The sequence below is a fragment of the Nerophis ophidion genome, linkage group LG04 (assembly GCF_033978795.1).
Source record: "Nerophis ophidion isolate RoL-2023_Sa linkage group LG04, RoL_Noph_v1.0, whole genome shotgun sequence".
In the NCBI taxonomy this organism is placed as follows: domain Eukaryota; kingdom Metazoa; phylum Chordata; class Actinopteri; order Syngnathiformes; family Syngnathidae; genus Nerophis; species Nerophis ophidion.
This window is the reverse complement of record NC_084614.1, coordinates 82,329,140-82,339,139: the sequence shown is the minus strand read 5'-3', so window position 1 is coordinate 82,339,139 and position 10,000 is coordinate 82,329,140. Positions and strand designations below refer to the sequence as shown.

The 10,000-nt window shown below is 39.6% G+C and overlaps 2 protein-coding genes across 3 annotated transcripts in view; both read right to left on the bottom strand.

Moving 5' to 3' along the window:
• map3k7cl (map3k7 C-terminal like) overlaps positions 1 to 9,212 on the bottom strand; it is a 42,850-nt gene extending 33,638 nt beyond the window's left edge. The window contains exons 1-2 of the mRNA XM_061899364.1: positions 9,074 to 9,212; positions 8,838 to 8,927 (exon numbers count right to left, since the gene is read on the bottom strand). The gene's annotated coding sequence lies outside the window, so the exon portion shown is untranslated. The remainder of the gene's footprint in view (positions 1 to 8,837; positions 8,928 to 9,073) is intronic.
• Positions 9,213 to 9,271: 59 nt separating this feature from the next.
• LOC133552051 (glutamate receptor ionotropic, kainate 1-like) overlaps positions 9,272 to 10,000 on the bottom strand; it is a 53,800-nt gene continuing 53,071 nt past the window's right edge. For both annotated transcript variants that reach the window (XM_061899359.1, XM_061899360.1), the window contains one exon: positions 9,272 to 9,552. The gene's annotated coding sequence lies outside the window, so the exon portion shown is untranslated. The remainder of the gene's footprint in view (positions 9,553 to 10,000) is intronic.

Genomic DNA, 10,000 nt, shown 5'->3' with positions numbered 1-10,000 from the left:
CAATGAATGGCCATTCTACTAACTACTGCATAGCCCACATTTCTCATCCCATTTGAACCCTAAACAGTAAAACTAGCATTTTCCAAGTAAAAACCAAAAAAAAATCTAGGAATTTCCAGATTTCTAAAGCCCTATTTGCACCTCTTCCGGGAAAGTTTTCACATTCCACATTTTTCAACTGTTTTTGATCATTGCACCTTTAAAACATTCCTCATAGTTGGGACAACAAACACACCTATTTGTTTTTTCTACAAATTTCTGTTTGTTCCGAAATTCCAGGAATTCCGAAATACCCACTCTTAATTCAAACTGAATTTTCAATCAATTCGAAAAATTCCAAAATCAACCCATTCATATCATTTAGGACAACGGTGCTAGTATCAATATTGTCGTAAATTCTTGGCTTTACCAAAATTTCCAGGAGATTCCCATTGAAATGAATGGAGAGCTAGACGAAGTGGCTGGGGAGAGGGAAGTCTGGGCTTCCCTGCTTAGGCTGCTGCCCCCACGACCCCACCTCGGATAAGCGGAAGATGATGGATGGATGGATGGATGAATGGACATATTCATAGTTCAACAATGCCCTAAATTCTAAAAATGTTGCACCATTTTAAACCCAATTCCGACCTTTCAACCGTCCACCCACACTATTCTTCCCATAGATCGAACGCAAAAACATGTTTTCCCTTTCCCAAATTCACGTTTTTCCCATCATTTTCTTCCCATTGACATTCTACTAACTACTGCATATCCCACATTTCTCATCCGATTTGAATTCTAGACAATAAAACTACCATTTTCTAAGTAAAAAAAAAAAAAAAAATCCAGGAATTCCCAAAATTTCCGGTTTTCTAAAGCCCTATTTGCACCTCTTCCTGGAATGTTTTCACAGTCCAAATGTTTCAACTGTTTTCTTACATTGCATCTTTAAAACATTCCTCATAGTGGGGACAACAAACACACCTGTTTGTTATTTCTTCAAATTTCTGTTTTTTCCAAAATTCCAAAATACTCACTCTCAATTCAAACTGAATTTTCAATCGATTCGAAAAATTCCAAAACCAACCCATTCAGATCATTTAGGACAACGGTGCTAGTATCAATATTGTCATAGATTCTTGGTTTTAAAGAAATTTCCAGGAAATTCCCATTCAAATGACTGGACATATTCATAGTTCAACAATGCCCTAAATTCTCAAAATGTTGCCCCATTTTAAACCCGATTCCGACCTTTCAACCGTCCATCCACACAACTTTTCTGATGTATTGAACGCAAAAACATGTTTTCCCTTTCCCAAATTTCTGGTTTTCCCATCATTTTCTTCCCATTGACATTCTACTAACTACTGCATATCCCACATTTCTCATCCGATTTGAATCCAAGACAATAAAACTACCATTTTCCAAGTAAAAAAAAAAAAATTCCAGGAATTTTTGGTTCTCTAAAGCCCTATTTGCACCTCTTCCTGGAAAGTTTTCACAGTCCACATTTTTCAGCTGTTTTCTTACATTGCATCTTTAAAACATTCCTCATAGAGGGGACAACAAACACACCGATTTGTTTTTTCTTCAAATTTCTGTTTATTCTGAAATTCCAAAATACTCACTCTCAAATCAAACTGAATTTTCAATCGATTCGAAAAATTACACAACCAACCCATTCAGATCATTTAGGACAACAGTGCTAGTATCAATATTGTCATAGATTCTTGGTTTTACCAAAACTTCCAGGAAATTTCCACTGAAATGACTGGACATAATTATAGTTCAACAATGCCCTAAATTCTCAAAATGTTGCACCATTTTAAAACCGATTCCGACTTTTCAACCGTCCACCCACACAACTTTTCCGATGTATTGAACGCAAAAACATGTTTTCCCTTTCCCAAATTTCTGGTTTTCCCATCATTTTCTTCCCATTGACATTCTACTAACTACTGCATATCCCACATTTCTCATCCGATTTGAATTCTAGACAATAAAACAACCATTTTCCAACTGAAAAAAAAAAAATCCAGGAATTTCCGGTTTTCTAAAGATCTATTTGCACCTCTTCCTGGAAAATTTTCACGGTCCAAATTTTTCAGCTGTTTTCTTACATTGCATCTTTAAAACATTCCTCATAGAGGGAACAACAAACACACCTGTTTGTTTTTTCTACAAATTTCTGTATTTTCCGAAATTCCAAAATACTCACTCTCAATTCAAACTGAATTTTCTATCGATTTGAAAAATTCCAAAACCAACCCATTCATATCATTTAGGACAACAGTGCTAGTATCAATATTGTCATAGATTCTTGGTTTTACCAAAACTTCCAGGAAATTCCAATTCAAATGAATTCAAATGGATGGACATATTCATAGTTCAACAATGCCCTAAATTCTCACAATTTTGCGACATTTAAAACCCGATTCCGACCTTTCAACCGTCCACCCACACTACTTTTCCGATGTATTGAACGCAAAAACATGTTTTCCCTTTCCCAAATTTCTGGTTTTCCCATGATTTTCTTCCCATTGACATTCTACTAACTACTGCATATCCCACATTTCTCATCCGATTTGAATTCTAGACAATAAAACTACCATTTTCCAAGTGAAAAAAAAAAAATTCCAGGAATTACCGGTTTTCTAAAGCTCTATTTGCACCTCTTCCTGGAACATTTTCACAGTCCACATTTTTCAACTGTTTTCTTACATTGCATCTTTAAAACATTCCTCATAGTGGGGACAACAAACACAAATATTTGTTTTAACTTCAAATTTCTGTTTTTTCCGAAATTCCAAAATACTCACTCTCAATTCAAACTGAATTTTCTATCGATTCGAAAAATTCCAAAACCAACCCATTCAGATCATTTAGGACAACAGTGCTAGTATCAATATTGTCATAGATTCTTGGTTTTACCAAAACTTCCAGGAAATTCCCATTCAAATGACTGGACATATTCATAGTTCAACAATGCCCTAAATTCTCACAATGTTGCACCATTTTAAACCCGATTCCAACCTTTCAACCGTCCACCCACACAACTTTTCCGATGTATTGAACGCAAAAACATGTTTTCCCTTTCCCCAAATTTCCGTTTTTCCCATCATTTTCTTCCCATTGACATTCTACTAACTACTGCATATCCCACATTTCTCATCCCATTTGAATTCTAGACAATAAAACTACCATTTTCCAACTGAAAAAAAAAATCCAGGAATTTCCGGTTTTCTAAAGCCCTATTTGCACCTCTTCCTGGAATGTTTTCACGGTCCACATTTTTCAGCTGTTTTCTTACATTGCATCTTTAAAACATTCCTCATAGTGGGGACAACAAACACAAATATTTGTTTTTTCTTCAAATTTCTGTTTTTTCCAAAATTCCAAAATACTCACTCTTAATTCAAACTGAATTTTCACTCGATTCAAAAAAATTCCAAAACCAACCCATTCATATCATTTAGGACAACAGTGCTAGTATCAATGTTGTCATAGATTCTTGGTTTTACCAAAACTTCCAGGAAATTCCCATTCAAATGACTGGACATATTCATAGTTCAACAATGCCCTAAATTCCCAAAATGTTGCCCCATTTTAAACCCGATTCCGACCTTTCAACCGTCCACCCACACTACTTTTCCCATACATTGTACGCAAAAACATGTTTTCCCTTTCCCAAATTTCTGGTTTTCCCATCATTTTTTTCCCATTGACATTCTACTAACTACTGCATATCCCACATTTCTCATCCCATTTGAATTCTAGACAATAAAACTACCATTTTCCAAGTAAAAAAAAAAAAATCCAGGAATTTCCGGTTTTCTAAAGCTCTATTTGCACCTCTTCCTGGAAAATTTTCACAGTCCACATTTTTCAACTGTTTTCTTACATTGCATCTTTAAAACATTCCTCATAGAGGGGACAACAAACACAAATATTTGTTTTTTCTTCAAATTTCTGTTTTTTCCAAAATTCCAAAATACTCACTCTCAATTCAAACTGAATTTTCTATCGATTCGAAAAATTACACAACCAACCCATTCAGATCATTTAGGACAACAGTGCCAGTATCAATATTGTCATAGATTCTTGGTTTTCCCAAAACTTCCAGGAAATTCCCATTCAAATGACTGGACATATTCATAGTTCAACAATGCCCTAAATTCTCACAATTTTGCGACATTTAAAACCCGATTCCAACCTTTCAACCGTCCACCCACACAACTTTTCCGATGTATTGAACGCGAAAAACATGTTTTCCCTTTCCCAAATTCACGTTTTTCCCATGATTTTCTTCCCATTGACATTCTACTAACTACTGCATATCCCACACTTCTCATCCCATTTGAATCCTAGACAATAAAACTACCATTTTCCAAGTAAAAAAAAAAAATTCCAGGAATTTCCAGATTTCTAAAGCCCTATTTGCACCTCTTCCTGGAAAGTTTTCACAGTCCACATTTTTCAACTGTTTTCTTACATTGCATCTTTAAAACATTCCTCATAGTGAGGACAACAAACACACCGATTTGTTTTTTCTTCAAATTTCTGTATTTTCCGAAATTCCAAAATACTCACTTTCAAATCAAATTGAATTTTCTATCGATTCGAAAAATTACACAACCAACCCATTCAGATCATTTAGGACAACAGTGCTAGTATCAATATTGTCATAGATTCTTGGTTTTACCAAAACTTCCAGGAAATTCCAATTCAAATGAATTCAAATGACTGAACATATTCATAGTTCAACAATGCCCTAAAGTCTCACAATTTTGCGCCACTTTAAACCCGATTCCGACTTTTCAACCGTCCACCCACACTACTTTTCCCATACATTGTACGCAAAAACATCTTTTCCCTTTCCCCAAATTTCCAGTTTTCCCATAATTTTCTTCCCATTGACAATGAATGGGCATTCTACTAACTACTGCATATCCCACATTCTACTAACTACTGCATATCCCACATTCTACTAACTACTGCATATCCCACATTTCTCATCCCATTTGAACACCAGACAATAAAATTACCATTTTCCAAGTAAAAAAAATCAAAAAAATCCAGGAATTCCCAAAATTTCCGGTTTTCTAAAGCCCTATTTGCACCTTTTCCTGGAATATTTTCACAGTCCACATTTTTCAACTGTTTTTGATCATTGCACCTTTTAAAACATTCCTCATAGTGGGGACAACAAACACACCTTTTTATTTCTTGTTCAAATTTCCGTTTTCTCCGAAATTCCAGGAATTCCAAAATACTCAATCTCAGTTTTCAATCGATTGCAAAAATTCCAAAACCAACCTATTCATATCATTCAGGACAGCGGTGCTAGTATCAATATTGTCATATAATCTTGGTTTTACCAACATTTCCAGGAAATTCCCATTCAAATAAATGGACATAATTATAGTTCAACAATGCCCTAAATGTTGCACCATTTTAAAACCGATTCCAACTTTTCAACCGTCCACCCACACTACTTTTCCTTTATGCATCCATTTTCTACCGCTTATTCCCTTTTAGGGTTGCGGGGGGCGCTGGCCAGCTACAATCGGGCGGAAGGCGGGGTACACCCTGGACAAGTCGCCACCTCATCGCAGGGCCAACACAGATAGACAGACAACATTCACACTCACATTCTCGGCCCAATTTAGTGTTGCCAATCAACCTATCCCCAGGTGCATGTCTTTGGAGGTGGGAGGGGTCTATCCCCAGGTGCATGTCTTTGGAGGTGGGAGGGGCCTGCCCCCAGTTGCATGTCTTTGGAGGTGGGAGGGGCCTATCCCCAGGTGCATGTCTTTGGAGGTGGGAGGGGCCTATCCCCAGGTGCATGTCTTTGGAGGTGGGAGGAAGCCGGAGTACCCGGAGGGAACCCACGCATTCACGGGGAGAACATGCAAACTCCACACAGAAAGATCCCGAGCCTGGGATTGAACCCAGGACTGCAGGACCTTCGTATTGTGAGGCAGACGCACTAACCCCTCTGCCACCGTGAAGCCCACTTTTCCCTTCTATTGAACGCAAAAACATGTTTTCCCTTTCTCCAAATTTTCGGTTTTCCCGGAATCGTTACCCCCAAGAATCGATTGGAGTATACATCCTGCCCGTTCATGTCAATGGGGAGAAAACCAGTGAGAGATGTGTAAAACCCACTGCAGCCAGCAGATGGCAGCATTCTCAGCTAGTTTTTCATATCTTGCTGCTAAATGAGCTGACCTTAATGTCAGGATGATGTTTTCCATTTAATACAGAGCAAGGGTTTGATTGCGATATTGACCACCGATAACATTTTCAAGCCCTGCTTGAGAGCTGTGAATTCTGCCTAGCAACAAGCCAAAAAGCACATCTTAGATGTGTAGTGAATAATTGAGTTTTTGAGTAAGTATTTTGTGTTATTGCCGTAGTTTAGTGGTCAGTTCCAGACGTCTGACGGTGGACGTTTTTGCCGAAAATGCCGCATTCAGGCTTCGGTCCAGGTGAGGTCATCCCGCCCGGCTGAGACATGCTGCATGCCAAGGTCGGCGGGCGTAATCCCTGCCCTCATTCATGGCGGATTAGATAATGCCGGTAGGGAGGCCAGGCAGGGGCATAAATACCGCCGCTTCGGTTTTGATCAAGAACGACGGTGCTGGGAAGATTACATGCAAAAAAAAAAGAAAAAATACTCTTAGGGTCAATCCCAGAATTAATCTACATCGCATCAAAAAGAAAAAAGTCATTACATGAAGAGATTAAGAGAAGCCGAGGTTAATTCTCTCAGGAAGAAGCACATTTATAAAATGTGTTTATAAGCATGCATTCTTATTTGTGGCGGCCTGCCAAAGCTAAATGTGGAGCGCCACAAATACAAACCCCGTTTCCATATGAGTTGGGAAATTTTGTTAGATGTAAATATAAACAGAATACAATGATTTGTAAATCCTTTTCAACCCATATTCAGTTGAATATGCTACAAAGACAACATATTTCATGTTCAAACTCATAAACTTTATTTATTTTTTTTGCAAATAATCATTAACTTAGAATTTCATGGCTGCAACACGTGCCAAAGTAGTTGGGAAAGGGCATGTTCACCACTGTGTTACATCACCTTTTCTTTTAACAACACTCAAAGCTTTGGGAACTGAGGAAACTAATTGTTGAAGCTTTGAAAGCAGAATTCTTTCCCATTCTTGTTTTATGTAGAGCTTCAGTCCTTCAACAGTCCGGGGTCTCCGCTGTCATATTTTACGCTTCACACATTTTCCATGGGAGACAGGTCTGGACTGCAGGCGGGCCAGGAAAGTACCCGCACTCTCTTACTACGAAGCTACGCTGTTGTAACAAGTGACTTGGCATTGTCTTGCTGAAATAAGCAGGGGCGTCCATGAAAAAGATGGCGCTTAGATGGCAGCATATGTTGTTCCAAAACCTGTATGTACCGTTCAGCATTAATGGTGCCTTCACAGATGTGTAAGTTACCCATGCCTTGGGCACTAATGCACCCCCATACCATCACACATGCTGGCTTTTACACTTTGCATCGATAACAGTCTGGATGGTTCGCTTCCCCTTTGGTCCGGATGACACAATGTCGAATATTTCCAAAAACAATTTGAAATGTGGACTCATCAGACCACAGAACACTTTTCCACTTTGCATCAGTCCATCTTAGATGATCTCGGGCCCAGAGAAGCTGGTAGCGTTTGTGGATGTTGTTGATAAATGGCTTTCACTTTGCATAGTAGAGCTTTAACTTGCACTTACAGATGTAGCGACCAACTGTATTTAGTGACAGTGGTTTTCTGAAGTGTTCCTGAGCCCATGTGGTGATATCCTTTAGAGATTGATGTGGGTTTTTGATACAGTGCCGTCTGAGGGATGGAAGGTCACGGTCATTCAATGTTGGTTTCCAGCCATGCCGCTTACGTGGAGTGATTTCTCCAGATTCTCTGAACCTTTTGATGATATTATGGAGCGTAGATGTTGAAATCCCTAAATTTCTTGCAATGTCACTTTGAGAAAGGTTGTTCTTAAACTGTTTGACTATTTGCTCACGCAGTTGTGGACAAAGGGGTGTACCTCGCCCCATCCTTTCTTGTGAAAGACTGAGCATTTTTTGGGAAGCTGTTTTTATATCCAATCATGGCACCCACCTGTTCCCAATTAGCCTGCACACCTGTGGGATGTTCCCAATAAGTGTTTGATGAGCATTCCTCAACTTTATCAGTATTTATTGCCACCTTTCCCAACTTCTTTGCCACGTGTTGCTGGCATCAAATTCTAAAGTTAATGATTATTCGCAACAACAAAAAAATGTTTATGAGTTTGAACATGAAATATGTTGTCTTTGTAGCATATTCAACTGAATATGGCTTGAAAAGGATTTGCAAATCATTGTATTCTGTTTATATTTACATCTAACACCATTTCCCAATTCATATGGAAACAGGGTTTGTACCATCCTAGTCACGTCCGCTGTGTCCTTGAGCAAGACACTTCACCCTTGCTCCTGATGGATACTGGTTAGGGCCTTGCATGGCAGCTCCCGCCATCAGTGTGTGAATGGATGAATGTGGAAATAGTGTCAAAGCGGTTCGGGTTCCTTATTCCATTTAATACTTTGGTGTGTTTACAAGGAAGGGAAAATGCCACCCACTGGCAGACATATTATCTGGCGTTTTGTTCCACAATATTATGCAAAAGCAACATTTCTAAGTCCTGAAAATGTGCGCACTTTCGCCACTGTAGTCCGTGCCGACACCGTAGTCGATAAGCTTCTTTTATTTCCTCTATCTTCTTGTTATGGGACATTCTTCTTCCACTTTTGCCATTTCTAATATAAAGTAGTGTAAAGTTCTTACCTATATCTGTCGGTAGGCTCGTGACGGAAGCGCAGATTTCTTGCCGGGTGTCATGCGGGGGGGCCTGGCCCAATGAGACTCTTATTGTTTCTGCAAGTACAATGGGTTCTATGTAAGAAAGATGTGTTTCTGCAAGTACAATGGGTTCTATGTAAAAAGTGACTGTGAGAAGTCAGAAGTCTTTCAGAGTGATCCGGCAGCAAATTGATTAGATATCGATTGACAAGGCGTCCTACCTGGAAGTGTGCAGAAGAAGAAGGTGTTCACGTTCAGACGGGAGACACGGTTGAAACTTCATGACCGGGTCTAAGCAATGGAAACACAATCATTAACGTACAATTTCAAGCTCAACGGTACCGCGTGGTGGAAACTTACTTCTTGTCAAGATCCGGTCTTCATGCCAACACAAATGCGCACACACATAAACATCAGGCTGTTTTTCAAACTGTTTTACTGTCAAGGTCAATGAGGTTTCCACAATCAACAGACTTTGAAAGTGAAACTAAACAAAGTAAAGACCATCACACAAATGGGAGACAAGAACGGAAGATGGGCACACGAGCGTTCTAAGAGTGCACACAAGGCGGTTTTGTTTGGGTTCAGTCCCGTCTCACGACGTGTCGGGAGTCCTGCGCGCCTTGGCCACAGACGCACTGCGCCTCGGACCTCGGGGGACGACGTCCGCGGCCTCCGTCCGAGCCGGGAAAGACGCACGCTGGAAGACACGAGCAGAGGTTCCGGGTCAAGTCCCCAGCAATGGTCACATGACCGCATTGGCGGACCCCTCATTCAGAGACCGTAGGGCGGTGTTTTGAGGTGGATGGGCTGGGTTCTGCGTGAAAGGCACCTTCGGACCATTTCCAAAACCTGGGGATGAGGGTCGCTACGGTTCTCAACTCTACTTTTGCACGTTTTTATGTGGGAATAAATGTTCATTCTTACACCTCTGAGTCTCATTTGCGAGTATTTATTTCAGTTTGTCGTAGTCAGGAAGTAGTTGTCACCTTCAAAGGGCAACTGCACTTTTTGTGGAATTTTTCCTATACATTTTGCAATGATTATGCATGACAATAACTTTTTTTTGCATTTTTAATTCATAAAATACGGCGAGTGGAGGCAAACAATGCCGATAAGTCTAGTACACTATTACGGCAATAAAGTCC